We start from the raw sequence: 20,749 nt of genomic DNA on the forward strand, positions 1-20,749 counted from the left end.
ACCCTACCTGGACACAGCACTGGCCACACTGCATGCTGTCCAGGGAGGGAGGGAGGTGTAGGGTTAATCCTGTGTAAGCATCTCCCTCCCGGCAGGCTCAGACTCCCCCCTGGTGGGTCTTTGAATGGATTCTTCCTGTCAAGCTTCTGGGTGCCTGTCTCCTGCCGAGGTCCTCACTCCCCCTTGCCCCTCCCCCTCACTGAGGAGAGGACTGCGTGGGACCTTAGCAAGGAAACCTGATCTCTCCAGCAGGGATGTGACATCATGGAGCATGCTGGAGGATCTGTCACAGTGGCTGACAGGCTGAAGGAACAGAGAAGAGCCAGAAGAGAGAAGACCTGTCATCTGCCCAGATCAGGTGAGTATGAGGTTTTGTTTTGTATTGGCACATCAGAGCAGGGGTATATACTATAGAGGCATATATCAGAGCAGGGATATATACTATAGGGGCATATATCAGAGCAGGGGTATATACTATAGGGGCATATATCAGAGCAGGGGGCATATACTATGGGGGCATATATCAGAGCCGAGGGCATATACTATGGGGGCATATATCAGAGCAGGGATATATACTATAGGGACATATATATATATATATCCTGTGTGCAGCATATGACATGTAGCCTGTGTGCAGTGTATGATATATAGCCTGTGTGCAGCCTATAATATATAGCCTGTGTGCAGTGTATGGTATATAGCCTGTGTGCAGCCTATGATATATACCCTGTGTGCAGCATATGACATATAGCCTGTGTGCAGTGTATGATATATAGCCTGTGTGCAGTTTATGGTATATAGCCTGTGTGCAGTGTATGGTATATAGCCTGTGTGCAGCATATGACATGTAACCTGTGTGCAGTGTATGATATATAGCCTGTGTGCAGTCTATAATGTATTGCCTGTGTGCAGTGTATGGTGTATAGCCTGTGTGCAGCATATGACATATAGCCTGTGTGCAGTGTATGATATATAGCCTGTGTGCAGCATATGACATATAGCCTGTGTGCAGTGTATGATATATAGCCTGTGTGCAGTGTATGGTATATAGCCTGTGTGCTTTGTATGATATATAACCTGTGTGCAGTGTATGATATATAGCCTGTGTGCAGCATATGGTGTATATATAGCCTGTGTGCAGCATATGGTGTATATATAGCCTGTGTGCAGCATATGGTAAATATAGCCTGTGTGCAGTGTATGATATATAGCTTGTGTGCAGTGTATGGTATATAGCCTGTGTGCAGTGTATGATATATAGCTTGTGTGCAGTGTATGGTATATAGCCTGTGTGCAGTGTATGATATATAGCCTGTGTGCAGCATATGGTGTATATATAGCCTGTGTGCAGCATATGGTATATATAGCCTGTGTGTAGTATATGACATGTAGCCTGTGTGCAGCTATATATGCCATGATCCTTAGGGTATGGTATATTCACATGTAGCATATCCGCTATAGATTATACACAGCCATTAAGTACTTTCTGCTCTTTACTGCTTCAGGTAATTTATATGGTTATGAACTGAAGATGGGACCTTAACTTGCAAGTCCAGGTCTGCCTGCGATTCACAACTGCACATGCTGCTGTGGGGGCTAACACAGTGGGCAAGAGAGCACAGAAAGTGCTAAAGTGCTGTGTTCTCGCATTGAATTAGGTGGGAACACACCGCGATGCTCACCCCTCCCCCATCCTGTTTCTAGGGCCTGGCATCTTCCTCTGGACTGCAGCCTCTAGGGACCATCATATGCAGAACAGAGGAGGATGCTGAGCCATACAGGCAGGAGTGAGGAGGGGTAGGTGCTAAGTCCCCCACAGTAATCAGCCACCTGTATAGATCACGCGCCCAACAAAATTGTTGCCCAGGGCCTCCACCAACCTTAATCCGGCCTTGCATCCAACTGCTTCAGCCACCGGCAATCGAATGCTGCACGCTCTGGTTCAGTTGAACCCAGGTATGCTTAAGGTGCACTCATCTCTGTTGTCTAAGAAATTCCCCCTTGGTCTACAAAGAGTTAATTTTTACACATAAAACTGTAATGGTTTGTTTAAAGCAGAAAGGCAAGCAGGTTACACTCATTTTCTCATCCTTTAACACAGTCCATAAAACAACATGGCTTAAAAGCTCTGGTCTGGTTGACTAAGTGGTCAGACGCTGCGGCTCTGCTACATGCTGCAGGGACTGGTAAACATAAAGATCTTTCTCCCTGCACCTCAGTTATTAGTGAGTGGGTAGAGGCCATCACATCCCACATAGCTGTGTTATACATAAAAGCCCTTTTCACTGATCAGGGGGCACCCTTACATGATATGTTTATCTGTAGCAGATCCAGCAGCACGCTGCACTGGAATTTTTTTTTTACTTTCCATAAGGGGCATTGCTGACATGCTGGCTGATAATATAGGGTAAATGTTGCAAACATTGTGGAGATATTATGGCTAACAATATGGGGGCTACATGGTAGGCACTATGGGAGACACTGGGGCGCATTGTGACTGGCAATATGTGGGCAATGTGGTATGCACTTAAGGGATATTGTGTCTTGCAAAATAGGGGCAATTTGGGCTACCAACATGAGGACAGTTTAGCAGGTGTTAGAGTGGTATGATGTGGCTGATATTGGGTGGACACTATACTTAGAAATTGTGGGTCATTCTAAGTGATAGTTTGGAGATAATCGCAGTGTGGCTTTTCCCTACCCACCCTTAGTGTCACTGTCATAAATTTTTTTTTTCTCCAGAAATCAATAGTACAGGCAATTTTAAGAAACTTTGTAATTGGGGTTATTAGCTGAAAAATGCATTTTTATAATGAAAAAGCAGTTTAAAGCTCTCCCCCCCCTGTCTTCATTGTTCTCTATGGAGAGGGGAGAGAAGAGGCACCAAAACAGGACAACAAAGAGTTAATTTACAACTACATCACCAGGCTCTCCCCTCTGACAGTCAGCACTGACCTCTCTGACCTCTGAATAGCAGCTTTCAGCGGCTCCCTGCTGTGTAATCCTTTGTTCTCTGCTCTTTACTGTGGAAAGGGGACCCTATGTCCCTTGGTGGGATTGCTCACTTGACAGTGTTCTATATGGTGTCCTAGTATTTGAGCACCATACTTTACCATTGTTTTCCTTAGTAAATTCTCCACTATGGCTCAATTGGATATTCACAGACCATAATGGCGCCATGTGCAGATCCGTAGTATAATATATTCTACTAGTCTACATTACTACTGTTATCGGTTTCGTCATATTTCTTAGCACTTAATGAAGCTTTACATTACCATGGGATAACCATGAGGCAGGTAGCATAGTAGGAATAATGAGTCCCATTAATTAGCTGGTATGAAGAATGATGACTCTATGTCCAGCCCTGTCTCACAGCTCCAGGGGACCAAAGAAGAACATCATTTGCAGAGTTTTAACATTTACCCCACTAACGGCTGAACATGGAGGTTGGAGATGGGGGGGTGGGAGGTTCACACACGTTTTAGTGGCAGTTTTTATTCCTTTTGTAAAAAAAATCTACAACCAGTAGTGATCCAGCAAGATGGAGAAGCCTGTGTGGAACCAGTCTCACAGAGGATTATCTGCATTGATACTTTCTGAAAACTCAAAAAATACAAGTACAATTGTTTACAGAAAGCAGAGGAGCAGAAGGATTACAACAACCCACTTGTCACAGCCCCTTTTACTAACATTACTAAATAGATTTTACTATCATACCTCATGATGGAGCATATGGAGCTCAAATTTCATATTCGTCTTCACTCCCATGCTCAATGCTGCCCCCTATTGCGTAATTTAAAGTTTAGTAGTTGCCAAGAGGAGAAGAAGGGAAGTTCATTCTTCTGCGCACATTTCTCCCCATCACAATACTGGTTGTCACTATACATTCAGCCATTGACATATAAAACTGGCAAATATTGGTAAATATCTATAAGATATTGCGACCCCCCCCCCCCCCCCCCGCCTCAGGGACATGAGGGAAATGTCATTGATCTCACCCCCTGTAGGTGTTTGTGTAGTTTAGTGACACGGCTCTGCTGGTTTTACTCCTCAGATAATGGAATTGATTTAGGCCTCCAGCAATGTTGTGTTTACAGCGGTGGGAAGACAGTGACTGATTCCTAAATTATTCATTTTCTATGGATTTCACTGAGGGAAGTGGGGGAATCCAAACAATGGGTTTTCAATGGAAAAAGTAATGGTGCCTTGTCCTAATAAAGATGATGCAGGACTAAGTCCAGAGAGGTATATATCTAGAGACAACCACCAGGGGCGCTGCATGCAAACCTTCCATTTATTAAGGTATGAATATTGTATTACTGAGCAGCTGTATAGTCACAGGTTGCTGGGAACTGGTCTATACTGTCTCTTATATCATTCCAATTGTGCCGCACATGTGGTACATTGCCTTGTATGACAGCAATAAGGTAAGGACGCCCTTTTCTGATCTTTTCGATTCTGTTACCTCTTTTCCAGACACTCTGGATAATTCCATGCAGTGCTGAAGGAATCCAGGAAAATCCATTATTTATTAGGTGAAGTTGTTGAAGGGGTGTGAATAATTTAGCAATGCACTCTTGCAAAGGTTATTAAATTCCTGCAAGCTGGCAGTAAATGAACTGGGGGTCATTCAGGGGCGTCTGGGGGCAAAAAGACTGAAAGGAAATTTTGTTGGTATTAATTTCCAGGAAAGCTGAATAACAGGCAACATGGCCACTATTTCTAGGTTATTGAATGGCGGGCCTATTCACTTATGAAGTGATACATCATTTCCTTGCTTCTATAATACTGTATAACAAAAACAGACAATGGGTTAAAGCCCATTGGCAGCTATTTTCACCCAGCTTTCCCAGAATTAGGTAAAGGCTGGATTCACACTACGTTTTTGTGTGCATTTTTGTGCATGCGTCTTGATCTGTTTTTCCATTGACTTCCATTCTAAAGAAAAAAATGGATCAAAACGTATCCGTTTTTTTAAAGCACACAAAAACGTAGCTGATGCGTTTTAATCCTTTTTTTTTTTTTTTTTAAATAATGGAAGTCAATGGAAAAACGGATGAAATAAACGGACTGCAAAAATGTAGTGTGAACCCAGCCTAAAATTGATATATAAGCATTTTGACTTGGGAGATGGACATAATGATTTATATTTACTGGGGATTTTTATTTTTTATTTAGAGGAAATTACTAATCCCTCTTCTTGTGCCATTTACATTAATAACACTAGAGGGCGCTGGAAGATTGCAAAGTGAATGCCAGGTAGATGTCTACAGGAACAATTTGGGGGTAAGTGGATGGTATCTTGTATTTCCACCTACAGCCACTGTCCTTAGATGTATAATAACACTGACACAGGCTTTATGTGTGCACATTTACTGTAAATATCACTTATATAAAGAGAAAATTGTTGGATCACTTGCAGAATATTAATATATTTACACAGTAAATGGATTAGAACTGTAGTGAGACTACAAGGGGCACAGGTCAGTTCTGGGCCAAGGGGAGGCCGCTCACCAAGATGCAATAGGTTCCGGTCCGGGGGTGCACATACAGGTTAATTTCTGTGATAAAAGAGATAAATCGAATAAGAAGTAATAGGATTGCTGTGCCAGCTATGTTGCAATGTAAAACACTAGTAAGAGTAGGGGATATCATTGAGGTAGGAGGCATTCAGTGCCTTGTACCTCAGCGATAGTCTGCAGGGCCCTTGCTTGCGTACGGGCTGTCGTCTTTGATATACGTAATATTCAGCCACAGATATAATTACGGCAGCCCTGTGTATTCTAGTCACATGCAGCAGGCTAATATAATTTATACAGCTCTGAAAATTGTTATGTTTTATGTACATGAATACCAAACAGCTTGAGTATTAATATCTAGAGGTGTATACGGCCAGATGATGAGCTAATCACAGCTGAGACGCACAGCCATATATCACCAAGAGACACCGTAATAGTCATGAGTGCCGTATATGTATCATGGAGTAATCCAAGCAATCAATTCATCGCTGGCACATTATTAATAACAGCACAGCTATGTAAGCGAGTGAAGCAGAACTGACTCCTATGTATCCTCTGCCATTCACTTCTTTTCTCTGCTCCATTATGTCTGCTACAAAGGTTGTGGATAGAAATTTTAAGTAAGTGCCGATGAAGGGGATTTTTTTTATGTTACTGTTGTTTATTGAGCCCCTACATGGTGCACAGCTAGTTATAATTTTTTACAATTCAAGGGGCATGACCAGTAGTTACTGTCTGGCCAATGTAATGGCTGGAGCACAGTGGATCCGCTGAACCTCCAGTATTGATGGTGGTAAGCCGCACCAGGGAGCAGAGTCTAAAGGGCTGCTGTTCCAGAGGCTGCCGCAAGGTAGGATGGATTTTCTGCAGTAGGTGAGCCCCCAGGTCACTACTCCTGGTGCAACTTGCTTGTCTAGGTGGTGAAGTGAGATGAGGTACAGGAACATGAGGCAACAACTTGGTTGGGGACAGGCAGACAGGTCAGAGCAGGTGCAGACAGGAACAGATTGAAGGGCGTAAACAAGGAGAACTGGTACACTGTAATAAGACTTGGGACAAGGAGCGCATTCTCTGTTAGGCTAAGAGCACTCAAAATCCGGCAACATGGAGCAGGAGGGGGCAGACTTTATTGGGAGGCAGGGAAAGTGACAATCAATAATCAGGGCACTGACCCTTTAAGACATAACAGAGACAGCGTGTGCGCGTCCTAGGAGGCAGGGACCAGGCACCTCAAGCAGAAAAAGAGACAGGAGCCAGAGCACAGGCAGAGCGACACAGCCGGGGAGCGAGCGGGCAGAAGCACGGACCGCACGCACGGCCATGACAGCCAATCACTGCACTTGACATATTCCTCTTTGCTGTGCCATGACTAGGACAGGCTGGCACTCTGCTGGGGTTGGGATTTACAGTACAGTACTATAGACAGCATGTGGGAAGGACAAGAGGTTACTGATGCACTGGATTTGCAAGATGCTATGTAAGCAGAAATGAAAGAAACAGCAGCAGAGCAAGGAAGGGGTTACCTTAAGGAGTGAACAGTTGCTGCTGCTGCTGCTGATGATGATGACAAATTAGAGAGAGATTACACTGCAGCTCTGTAGAACTGCAGCACTTCATCTTCAGAAGGCAGATTGGCTCAGCTTGCATGTACACATCATAGAATTCTCAGACCCTCTTCTCTGCACATAGCGCTATCTAGGCTTTACAGTTACTTCCTGTGTTCTATCCTGATATAGTTGTTACTAAAGACAGAATTCCTCTAACAACAGGTGGAGTATTAGATTACAGGGAAGTGAGACACCTACTGACCAAGACTTTAGAGCTAAATGAATTGATCTGAAAACAAGGAATCATATAAGCTAATACATAAAAGGAAGATGTTTGAAAAGGCAGTGACCATTTAATAGATAGAGCTTCCTTTTCAGGCAAACCAATGTGAAAGAACAGGTTAGAGGAGGTGTTCACACAATGCTGTCCTTTCCAGAAAAACATCCTTCCCAGATTAAAATGATGTCTCTTTTAACTCCAACAGGTCTGATCAGACTGGGTGCTACAGAGTTTGGGAAGGAAAACCACAGAATGCAGCTCAGGGGATCTGAATAATGAAGCACAGACATTCTAGACGTAAGAATATATAAAGCTCATAAACGTTCTGCAATTAAGTTGATGCAGCAGCAATAAAAGCTGCAGGTCTCCTGGATTTGTGATTCTCATTAATGGAAAAATTCTTTTTCTTTCTTGAGTCCGCATAATTGTATTCCCTCCTTAAATATGCTCATACTCAGTACAGGGGTGACAAATAAGATCCTATATCCTACCATGTAACCATTACTCCTGTCACTATGTAGATCTGACAAACCCTTCATAGATCGTAAGTTGCTGCTGCAGTAAAACAAAGCCTATCCATTATAAACAAGTCTTTTTTAGAGATGAGCAAATTAATATTACAAACAAAGCAAAGCTTGGCCGTCGGCCCATATGCCAGCTGCCTTTGATCTCCAAGCCGCTCCTCCCTGGGTTCCTGGAAAAGCTTTATCCAGTCCAGGGAAACTGGGAGAAGTTTCCCAGGACTAGATCCAGCTTTTCCAGACACCCAGGGTGGACCGTCAGGAAGCGACACGGCGATCAAAGGCAAATGGCGTGTGTAAGAAGACCCTTCAGCTGTTTCTTAGTTATATCTCTTTCTGGAAAGCTGAGTAACAACCAATATGATCAGCATTAGGGGTTGTCACATAGAATTAAAGAGATAATGTCACCCCCTTTCTCTATGTGCTGTTCTCTGCACCATCTACAACCTTTGATACTGCATATTCGATATATACCTGTATAACACTTGTGTGTGTCTTCTTTCTGCTCTAAAATTGCTTCATTTTATCGGTGGACAGTGTCACCTAGGCGGGGCTTCATTGCAGTTAGGCTCCTTCTCCTATATGGACAGTGTCACCTAGGCGGGGCTTCTCAGCAGTTGGGCCCCCACTCCTATATGGACAGTGTCACCTAGGCAGGGCTTCATGGCAGTTGGGCCCCCTCTGCTATAGGGACAGTGTCATCTAGGCGGGGCTTCATGGGAGTTAGGCCCCCTCTCCTATATGGACAGTGTCATCTAGGCGGGTCTTCATGGCAGTTGGGCCCCCTCTGCTATATGGACAGTGTCATCTAGGCGGGGCTTCATGGCAGTTGGGCCCCCTCTGCTATATGGACAGTGTCATCTAGGCGGGGCTTCATGGGAGTTGGGCCCCCTCTGCTATATGGACAGTGTCATCTAGGCGGGGCTTCATGGGAGTTAGGCCCCCTCTCCTATATGGACAGTGTCATCTAGGCGGGTCTTCATGGCAGTTGGGCCCCCTCTGCTATATGGACAGTGTCATCTAGGCGGGGCTTCATGGGAGTTAGGCCCCCTCTCCTATATGGACAGTGTCATCTAGGCGGGTCTTCATGGCAGTTGGGCCCCCTATGCTATATGGACAGTGTCATCTAGGCGGGGCTTCATGGGAGTTAGGCCCCCTCTCCTATATTGACAGTGTCATCTAGGCGGGGCTTCATGGCAGTTGGGCCCACTCTGCTATATGGACAGTGTCATCTAGGCGGGGCTATATGGCAGTTGGGCCCCCTCTGCTATATGGACAGTGTCATCTAGGCGGGGCTTCATGGGAGTTAGGCCCCCTCTCCTATATTGACAGTATTATCCAGGCGAGGCTTTGATTTTAGAGCAGAAAGAAGACACAGACAAGTGTTATACATATAGAGTATATATCAAATGTGCAATATGTAAGCTTGTGGATGGTGCAGAGAACCGCACATAGAGTAAGGGGGTGAAAATATCACTTCAATCTAGTTCTGATAGCAAATTGCAATGGAACATAATTGCATTTGCCATTCCAGAGATGGGAAAGGCTAGATGACAACTAAGTAAATTATCTACTCGACAGGAAATCTAGCTTTTTTATTAACTTAATTGCATTACAGCTTCCCCAAACTCCTGAATGTGACATGTGTCTATGTATGTGCCAATTCAGATGTCTGTATGTGTGTGGGGTGGGGGGATGGTGTAAGCAGTCAAAATGATATGCTATACTATGCTATAATAATGGCGGCCAAAGTGGTTGTCACATAGTTTTCTCACAAACAGGTACAACTTCTGAACAAAATTTCTTACAACTTAATAAAAGTCGATGCTTCCAGGTTTGATATTTCAGATTTTATGGTGGAAACTCTGCTCAGCATAACATAGAGATTGGATGCAGGTGTTAGGGAGGCACATTCATATTCATGTCAGGTGGCTTCTCTTTGCTCAGCAAATTGTCACCAGCCCCTTGTGCACCTGAGAAATGTCACAGAGGCCAAGTCCAATCTATAAATCCCTCTAATTATTGTGTCAATCACATAGCTCCTCCCACTCCCTGTCACGCCACAGCGCAGGCGGTGATAGATGCCAGTGAAAGCTTTCAAATAGAAATTACAATTTTATTACAAGTTCTGTTGCAAGGAAATTATTTTTCTGTGAGTGTGAATGTGACAAATTTCAGGTCGCTGCAGACAGTCGGAGTGAATGGCTTCTGTGCAAAACGCGGAACCAATTGGGAAATTGTGTTTTCTATATTAGAACAGAAGCAAATTTGCCTCCAGTGCTGCGTCTTAAAGGGAAACTAACATCAGGTTAGAAGAATCTAACCTGTTGTTATGGGCTTAAGGGGGGACGTTGAGTACCAATGTACCACCATTATCCTCCTCCGCTGCTCTGGGCTGCTCATTTACCTCTTGGTGCACCAACCTGCCCGCTGCATTCTCATGAATATTCTGCTGTGCCATAACTGAAGGCCACTCATCACTGCAGTGCGCCGCATGAATATTCATGAGGAAGCAGCGGGCGGGCAGATCAGCGCACCAAGAGGTGAAGTACCACCCTTGGTCCATTGAATACAGTCATTAGCATAGGGATAAAATATATGGATAAAAAGTAATGTTACCAAGAAACAGTGCAGTGGAGGAGAATAAAACTAAAACAGTACCCAAGTCCCCTGCCCTATAAGCGCATAACATTAGGTTAGATTCTTCCAATCTGATGCTGGTTTTCTTGAAAGTTGTCTTCAGTTAATATGGAGACTGAGAGTGGGTCACTCATCAACCTGCATAAATAAATCAATGCACCATTATCATCCGCATACAGTATTTGAGGTGAAAATATTTTCAGTACCTCATTTATATGACTCAACCTTATTTTTTTTCATACTGTCATTTGAAAATATATTAGTGCCCCAACAATGTCCCACATTGTTGCAGACTTGTCACCTAGAACACCTTTACATCATAAATCATAATGTAATGTGAGATGAAGGAACCCTAATTAGCCACATGACATAGAATCTAAATTATTATTGGGGGGGGGAAGTAATACTTTATATAAATAAAGCTGTTTATTCATAGTGATAAGGAGATCATCACTTTGTAATATACACTGATGGCCTTGTTCCTCCTTGTTACCATTCAATATATATATATTTTATTTTTTTTATTTTTTTTAACCCTAAAATGACATGTACAGTATTTTAAACTGTAGAGTTCTATCTTTTTATAACTGTAAAATTAAGTGCCATGCCTTTTTGTTAGAGGACGTGTTTTGTGTTGTAAGCAGCTCTAAATATGACCCGACGTTAAAAAAAATGCACAGACCAAAGCATCAAGGGTCATGTGCATTGGTCCATAGACTTAAATGGGTCCAATAATGTCAAAAATTGTAGACAGTATTCAGACCCTGAATTAAGCCTGAATGCAAGGGGTGTAACTTTACTTGCAACAGGATAACAACACTCAATTAACCTGGGTTTACATGGGTTTACATTTATCAGTTCAATCTGTTTAAAGTGTTTTATTTGGTCAGAAACTGACTACAAAAAGGCATCAGTTGCCATCAGTTTTTCTATTCTTTTTTTTCCTGTTCAATAATTTTTATTGAAGTTTTTAAGTAATATAAAGCTATTACAAACTTAGAAACGTGATAAAATATTCATGTTATGAGGTATACCATGTATTCCTGAAATCATTTTAGGTATAACATAACAAGAAACATGTCCCAATTTTAGGACTAGAAACAGAAACTTGGGAAAGAGAAGTTCAACTAGTCATCCGGCAAAGTCCATAGTCGACCACTTGCATCAATTCTACTCGATGAAAAATAGCAGTTGCCATATTTATTCCATAGTTTCCTATTTATTCCATCATTTTTTCCCTCTATTTTATATTAATTTTAATAATCTTCTATACATAAAGCAATGCAAAAAATGCACTACTAAAGAGACAACACACAGGGGCAGCATTACAGGGGACCATCTATTATAGGGGTCAGCAGCACAGCGGACAATCTACTACAGGGGGCCAGCTACTATAGTGTCAACTACTATAGGAGGCAGCACCAGAGGGTGTCATCTACTATAGGGGAACCACAGGGAGCCCTCTACTGTAGGTGGATAGTGTGGTGTCCCACTAAGGGTGTTGCAGTTATATAAACACTTTGCAAAAGTCAGTACTTTTTGTATTATTATTGAGGTAAAAATAGTACTAAAAGTTAGCTACTAGCTGTCGCTGTATTGTGTATGTATATGTGGAAGCTGCACAGCTGAAGGATCGCAAAGGGTTATTGTGTGTTACCAGAATCTGTAGACCAGTAGGATTTCTGCTTTCTTCTCTCCTATTATCTCCCTCCTTCCTTCTACTGTTGCACTCTTTCACCCACTCACAGCCCACTTAACATGCTGGAGAGAAAGTTAGTTTCATAGGTGGAGGAGGAGCAAGAGTTTTTCATTCTGGACGTTGTGGAGGAAGGACACTCGCTAGATAGCTCTCCACAGTGGTCCTATTTGGGCCCTGGCCCTCTGCCAGGTCCCTGATCCTGAAGTCATTCTTAGTCAGTACCCCGCATGGGAAGGACGCAAGTCAGCTCACTGTTACGCCCTTCTTTACTAGTGACTATCCAAAGCAATCCTTAAGAGAGGACTAGCCAGAGATCCCCTCAACCCCCGCCGAGGACAAGAAGTCACAGTGCAGGACAGTATCTATACCAGAGCCACAGAGTCAGGAACTGATCTGGAAAGAGTAAAGTTGCAGTAGCCTATGAACTCCATCTAGCAGCGCGGGTGTCAGCAGGGAACCCTCAGCATTCCTCTCATCCCAGGTAACAAGGTCTGGGGCCTGTGTCACCCATTAGTACTGTTTGGCCAAAGCTAGTGGGCATAAGGTGGTGTGAAGACTGAAGTCAAAGGTCAATACATGGGCACAGGTGTTCTTTCTATTCTTCTCATTCTTCTTACAAGTATTCTACCTCGTCCTCCAACCTCCCGGCAGAGCACATTACTACATGGGTTGAGACTCTCACGGCATCCTCCTGTCTGCTACTCTACCTATCGTATTACTCAGCACAACTCAACCAACACGACTATATTGTACACTGCACTTTTACTACAGATCTGGTCATTCTCTTATCAAGTGTTTATTGGAACTTTGTCAGGTGTGTTTCAGAGACTTCAACTCAATTAACTTTATACTGTCATTTCTGAATTACCTGCTGCACATTTACAAGTAGTAAACCAACTCAACTTTATTTTAAGAGTCTGTGATTATTCACTGCCACCAACACAATTCACACACCGCAACCTTGGGACATTCTCCCCTTTCTGTGGGTGGCGGATCCTACTATCCGGGAGGGTCATTATACCACTCTGGCAATCCATGACTACATCATCCCAAGGGACCCGGTAGCATTCCGGCAGGACACTGACCACAGGGGATAAGGGTACAGCCGACCGGATAAAATAAAAGCAGGTGTGCCATCACACCTGTGTGCCCTCCAGGCACTGGCGCCACATGACAACATTTCGACGTCCGGCTGTATCTCGGCCATCCATCATAGAAGTGGTGTCACACTACAACACCTAGCAAGTGACCGGCCGCTCCTCCGATATAACATCACACTGGGGGTTCACCACAGATAGTGCTGAGCTGCCTCAGACACTCCATAGACTTTAATGGATGTAGCGGCAGATCACCGGACAGGCTGTATGTCAGAATGCTGCAGGATAAGTTCTGACGTATGGCCTGTCCGGTGAGCTGGCAGCACTATTAACATGCCGGATGCTTCGAACTGTCCCATTGAAAACAATAGGATCAGTTCAAAGATGCGTTTCCCTCCAGCGCTTTTCTAGTGCGCTGGAAGGAAACGCTGCCAGATCGGTAAGGTAAAGTGTAAATCCTGCAAAGCAAATGCACATAATATGCAGCAAAACATGTAATGAAGATGTGTAGTTGATCAGTGTATGTGTGATTAAATGTGTAGACAATATGTATGTTATATAGGTATGTGTTGTGTGAACCATATGTATGGTCTGTGTATGTGTTGCTTTTCTGATTGTGTATAAGTGCATGTTGCTGTATACGAGTAATATTGTAGCCACTGCAGTAGATGGATTAGAAGCAATAACAGTCTCTGCAGCTGCTCACGTATTAATACCATCAACCATGTGCATCTCTCTGCTGTGTCTTACTGCCCCCCCTCATCTCCTTAAGCATCTGTCTACTTAAGCATACCCAGCTGCAATACTCTGCAGAGAGCGCACCCCATCCTCCTATATACAACACGCCCATCTATAGTTATATAGCTGTATATGTTATCAATATTTAAAGGGTAACTCTACCTAAGAGGTGGAATTCCCCAAATATTTTATTAAATTATCCCTTGTGTTTTTTTATAAGGCTGTAGTGTAGTATACTATAGTAGTAATAAAATTACACAGTAATCAGACGTGATATCCACACAACTTATACTATAGGAAAAGCTGTTACATCTATTACTGCTGACAGACAGCCTGCATTGCATGTCATGCATGAGATACCACAACCTCCTTTCTGCCTTGCTGGGGACAGTGCCTTTAGGCTAGCTGGACCTTGAGGTGCCACTGCTGGTTATGGTCAGGTCAGTGTTCTTTACAGGCTGTTCTGGTAAGCTGGGGGTTTGGGGGGTGACAACTAATGATGTTAGGTAGATTTTACAGGGGCACATCCTGACATAGTGGCAGGCGTGATGGAAGCTGAAGTACTCTAATATCAAAGGGGTATTTCACTCCAATATCTTAGTTCACTGCAGATTATTGCACAGTGAGGTTGCAGCACCTGCTGAACATACTTCTTGTCTGCTCTTTCTGTAGTATCATTCATTACAAGGCAGCATGCTATAAACACACCTCACCTAAGTGTTCCAATAAAGATATATAAATAAACCGCTCCCCGAGTTACCGACAACCAAGTGACATCATGGCCCAGCCCAACCTCACAGAGGGAGAGTGGTGGTCGGGAACCTAGGCAACAAGCTTTTTACTATATGGAGAGAAAGGGATCAAATTCAAAGCATTTGCAAAATTGCTTATTTTTGCATTCTTTTAAGTGATGAGTTTAGATGATGAGAATACCCTTTAAATGACCGATAATATGCCTTTTTATAGCAGTCATTAAAGGGGAACTATCAGCAGGTTAGACAAACCTGACCTGCTGATATATCCCTATTGCACAGGAGACGCCAAGAAGGAAGGCATGTTTCTTACTGGTGCACCCGTTAGGAGTACTGCCTCATAGTCCCGATCCGGCCCATTCATTATCATTAGAATGGGGTGGGCTGACTGGGGGCGAATCAGTGCTATGAGGGTAGGCAGTGAGTGCTCCTAACGGGTGCCCCAGTGCTCCTAATGGTCTTACCGGACCATGGAGCACACGACTAACTGGAATGGCACAGAGGATGAAGGTAAGACACATACCTCCTTCCTCAGCGCCTCCTGTGCAGTAGGGCTATATCAGCAGGTTAGACTTGTCTAACCTGCAGATAGTTCCCCTTTAAGGGTACTTATTCTAGTCTGCGGCCTTTTCATGGTGGGCCTAGAATAAGGCAGTGTGGGTCTCCCTGTGGATAGATCATCAGTATATTTTGCCTGGGAAACCCTTTTAAAGGGAACCTGTCACCCCCCGTCGCGGGGTTACAGGCTCCCGACCCCCCGTTAGAGCCCCATATACTTACCTAATCCCGCCGGGTCCCGCTTCTGGAGGTGGTCGGGTGACGGAGATCCCAGCCGCTGCAGCCCGGCGCGCGCGCTGAGAGATGAGTCCAACGCTCATAGAGAATGACGGAGCGCTGGACTCTCCTGTCATTCTCTATGGGTGTTGGACTCATCTCTCAGCGCGCGCGCCGGGCTGCAGCGGCTGAGATCTCCGTCACCCGACCACCTCCAGAAGCGGGACCCGGCGGGATTAGGTAAGTATATGGGGCTCTAACGGGGGGTCGGGAGCCTGTCACCCCGGCACGGGGGGTGACAGGTTCCCTTTAAGCCCACCCAGCCCAGTTATCCAGTTTAAAGAGAACCTATCATCTAAATTTCACTGTCCCTAATATTAAAGTATATCTTTCCCTAAGTCTATCTATGAAGATACAGACTACCTTACCTACTCTTTCGTTTCTGTGTAAGCAAGGCCGGGCGCCGCCATCTTGATGACGTCATTTGCGTTCCACCGTTGGAACGCAAGTTGCATCATCAAGATGGCGGCGCCCGGCCTTGCTTGCACAGAAACAGAGGATTAGGTAAAGTAGAAGATACAGACTGTAAAGGCAGTCTGTATCTTCATGAAGTCTATTTATGAAGATACAGACTGCCTTTGCAGTCTGTATCTTATGCCTTACCTACTACTCTGTGCCGGTGGAGCAGGGCCGGCGCCACCATCCTGATTACGTCCTTGCGTTCCACCGCTGGAACGCAAGTTACGTCATCAAGATGGCGGCACCGGCCTTGCTGCACAGAACAGAATAAGTAAAGTAGAAGATACAGACTGTAAAGGCAGTCTGTATCTTCATGAAAAAACACTGAGGCTAGTTCCCATAAAAACCATGTACTTTATTGGTAAAATAATACAAAAACACTAAAAAACAACAAAGAAACAGACCAGGATGAAAAGTGGCAGTGTGCAAAAAATGGCATGTATTACAAAAGATGACATGTAAAAAAGAGTAATTCATGGGGAGATAAATTCATAAAGTCTCATAATATTGTGTATGGTTAACTAACTATCTCACTGCGCCCCTACAAGGAGTCTTAGTACCGGTCTCCCAATACACATATATGATCTCAAAAAAACATTAACAGAACTCACCCATTGTGATGTAAACTTATGCCACCGCCACCAGATCCCCCTAACGCACGTTTTCGCGTCTATCGCTTCCTCAGGAGAGCGTGACTTAACTGATGTCTCGGCCTGCTATTTATACGGTGCCCATGGATGACGTCGGCGCCGGTCACTGGGTCATGTGGGTATCGCGTCACTTCCGGCCTCAGGTACGCTGTGCGCATGTCCGTGTCAGGCGGCGGATATGCGTTCCAGCGTTGAGTAGCCGGAAGCGGAAGTGACGCGATACCCACATGACCCAGTGACCGGCGCCGACGTCATCCATGGGCACCGTATAAATAGCAGGCCGAGACATCAGTTATGTGTATTGGGAGACCGGTACTAAGACTCCTTGTAGGGGCGCAGTGAGATAGATAGTTAACCATACACAATATTATGAGACTTTATGAATTTATCTCCCCATGAATTACTCTTTTGTACATGTCATCTTTTGTAATACATGCCATTTTTTGCACACTGCCACTTTTCATCCTGGTCTGTTTCTTTGTTGTTTTTTAGTGTTTTTGTATTATTTTACCAATAAAGTACATGGTTTTTATGGGAACTAGCCTCAGTGTTTTTTCAGTATACAAATTTATGTAGAGGTGTTGATGTTTTGAGGTTTATCTGGACTAATACCTTTTGGGGATATATATTGAGTTATCATTGTATGTCCAGGTGGGATTATAAGTATAATTGTATCTTCATGAAGTCTATTTATGAAGCTACAGACTGTCTTTACAGTCTGTATCTTCTACTTTACCTAATCCTCTGTTCTGTGCAGCAAGGCCGGCGCCGCCATCTTGATGACATAACTTGCGTTCCAGCGGTGGAACGCAAAGACGTAATCAAGATGGCGGCGCCTGCCCTGCTGCAGCGGCACAGAGTAGTAGGTAAGGCATAAGATACAGACTGCAAAGGCAGTCTGTATCTTCATAAATAGACTTCATGAAGATACAGACTGCCTTTACAGTCTTATACTTTACCTAATCCGCTTGTTTGGTGAAGCTAGGTCGGGGGGGGGGGGGGGCGCCATTTGAAGACGTAACTTGCGTTCCAGCGGTGGAACGCAAGTTACGTCATCAAGATGGCGGGCCCCCCCGGCCTTGCTGCCGCTCTGCATGACGGAAGTTTACTGTCTCGCGACGGCTCTTTTCAAAAGAGCCGGCGCGAGGCAGGAAAGTAATACAGGAATATTTAAAAAACGCAGCTTTAAAATTAATTAATTATATTTACAAATATTGTTAAAATCAGGATTTACATCTAATTAGGGAATAAAAAAAAAAATCATTTTCGCCCGTGATTGGTTCTCTTTAACCCCTTAGGGACCAAGCCTGTTTGGGCCTTAATGACCAGGCTAATTTTTCAAAATCTGACCTGTCTGACTTTATGCGCTTATAGCTCAGTGATGCTTTAACGTATGCTAGTGGTTCTGAGATTGTTTTTTCGTAACATATGGTACTTTATGTTAGTGGCAAAATTTGGTCACTGTCTTGTGTGTTTTTTGTGAAAAACATCAAAATATAATTAAACATTTGAAAATTTTGCACTTTACAAACTTTGAAATTCTTTGCTTCTAAAAAAAAAAAGGCATATGAATGACAAAAATTAGTTAGTAAGTCACATTATCAATATGTCCTCTTTATTCTGGTTTCATTTTGTAAACATATTTCACTTTTTTAGGGTGTTACGGGGCTTAGAAATGTATCAGCAAATTATAAAATTTTCATGAAATTTCCAAAACTTGATTTTTTTAGAGACCAGTTCTTTTTTTAAGTTGATTTAGGAGGCTTGTATACTGGAAACCCCCATAACTGACCCCATTTTGGAAACTAGACACCTTAAAGAATTAATCTAGGGGTATAATGGGCATTTTAACCCTACAGGGGCTGGAGGAAAGTATTCACAATTAGGCCGGAAAAAATGGAAAATAGAAATTTTCCAATAATATATTTGTTAAGATTAAAGTATCTCATTTTCATAATAAACATGAGAGAAAGTGCACCCGAGTACAATGGTACCCCATATGTGGGCGTAAACCACTGTATGGGCACACAGCAGGCCTCAGAAGGAAGGGAGCGCCTATTAGCATTTCCAGTTCAGATTTTGCTGAAGAAGTTTCTGAGCGCCAGGTGCGTTTGCAGAGCCCCTGTAGTGTCAGCAGAATAGAACCCCCCCAAAAGTCACCCCATTTTGGAAAAGTACACCCATCAAAGAATACATCTTGGAGTGTGGTGACCATTTTGACCCCACAGGTATTAGAGGAAAGTATTCAAAAGAAGACAGTAAAAATGAAAAAATAGAATTTTTCAAATATGTTTGTTTAGTTTGAAATTTCTCAATTTCACGAGGAACAGGGGAGAAAACTCACCCCAATATATGTAACGCAGGTTCTCCTGAGTAGAATGGTACCCCATATGTGGGCATAAACCACTGTGTGGGCACACAACGGGGCTCAGAATGGAAGAAGCACCAAATTGGCATTTCCAGTTCAGATTTTTCTGAAGAAGTTTCTGAGCGCCAGGTGCGTTTGCAGAGCCCCTGTAGTGTCAGCAGAATAGAACCCCCCAAAAGTCACCCCATTTTGGAAAGTGCACCCCTCAAAGAATTCATCTTGGGGTTTGGTGACCATTTTGACCCCACAGGTATTAGAGGAAGGTATTCAAAAGAAGACAGTAAAAATGAAAAAAATTAAATTTTTCCAATAACATGTTTGTTTAGTTTGAAATTTCTCAATTTCACGAGGAACAGGGGAGAAAACTCACCCCAATACATGTAACGCAGGTTCTCCTGAGTAGAATGGTACCCCATATGTGGGCATAAACCACTGTGTGGGCACACAGCGGGCCTCAGAAGGAAGGGAGCGCCAATTAGTATTTTCAGTGCATGATTTTTCTGAAGAAGTTTCTAAGCGCCAGGTGCGTTTGCAGTGCCCCTGTAATGTCTACAGAATAGAACCCCCCCAAAAGTCACCCCATTTTGGAAAGTACACCCCTCAAGGAATTCATCTTGGTGTGTGGTGAGCATTTTGACCCCACAGGTATTGGAGGAAAGTATTCAAAACTAGACCGTAAAAATGAAAAAAATTTAATTTTTCCAATAACATGTTTGTTTAGTTTGAAATTTCTCAATTTCACTAGGAACAGGGGAGAAAAAGCACCCCAAAATTTGTAACAGAGGTCCTCCTGAGTACAATGGTACCCCATATGTGGGCATAAACCACTGTATGGGCACACAGCAGGGCTCAGAAGAGAAGAAGTGTCATTTTAGTTACAGGCAATATGTGGGTGTTTACTGGTTATCTGGGGTGGTAATAGACAATCTCGGGGTGTTTACTGGCTATCTGAGGTGGCAACAGGCAATCTGGTGGGGTTATGGGCAATCTGGGGTGGTTACGAGCAGTCTGTGCCAATCTGGGGTGGTTACGGTCAATCTGGGGTGGTCACGGGCAATCTGGGGTGGTTACGGGCAATCTGGGGGTGTTTACTGGCTGTATGGGGTGGTTATGAGCAATCTTGGGGTGTTTACTGACTATCTAGGGGTGGTTACTGGCTATCTGGGGTGGTGATGGGCAATCTGGGGGTGTTCACTGGCTATCTGGGGTGGTGACGGGCAATCTGGGGTGGTAACGGGAAATCTTGGGTGGTGATGGGAAATCTGGGGTGGTGACGGGAAATCTGGGGTGGTTGCAAGCAATCTGGGGTGATTGCGAGCAATCTGTGGTGGTTACAGGCAATTTGGGGTAGTTACAGGCAGTCTGTGGCAATCTGGGGTGGTTACGGGCTGTCTGGAATGGTTATGGGCTATCAGGGAGGGATACGGGCAATCTGGGGAGATTACGAGCGATCTGGGGTAGTGACAGGCAATCTGGGGTGGTGACGGGCAATCTGGGGTGGTTATGGGCTGTCTGGGATGGTTATGGGCTGTCTGGGATGGTTATGGGCTATCTGGGGTGGATACGGGCAATCTGGGGTGGATACGGACAATCTGGGGAGATTACAGGCAATCTAGGGTGGTTACAGGCAATCTGGGGTGGTTAG

The 20,749-nt window shown here is 44.0% G+C and overlaps 1 long non-coding RNA gene across 2 annotated transcripts in view; it reads right to left on the reverse strand.

Annotated features, from left to right (window-relative positions):
• The window catches only part of LOC138788603 (uncharacterized), an 80,288-nt gene that overhangs the window by 21,393 nt on the left and 38,146 nt on the right, over positions 1-20,749 (reverse strand). Inside the window, exons 3-4 of one of the 2 annotated variants that reach the window (XR_011362620.1) lie at positions 5,515-5,561; positions 1,881-2,006 (exon numbers count right to left, since the gene is read on the reverse strand). The exons of the other annotated variant lie outside the window; for it this stretch is intronic. This is a non-coding gene — a long non-coding RNA (uncharacterized lncRNA). The remainder of the gene's footprint in view (positions 1-1,880; positions 2,007-5,514; positions 5,562-20,749) is intronic. 2 annotated transcript variants of the gene reach the window in all.

This window comes from Dendropsophus ebraccatus, chromosome 4 (genome assembly GCF_027789765.1).
Source record: "Dendropsophus ebraccatus isolate aDenEbr1 chromosome 4, aDenEbr1.pat, whole genome shotgun sequence".
Taxonomy (NCBI): Eukaryota; Metazoa; Chordata; class Amphibia; order Anura; family Hylidae; genus Dendropsophus; species Dendropsophus ebraccatus.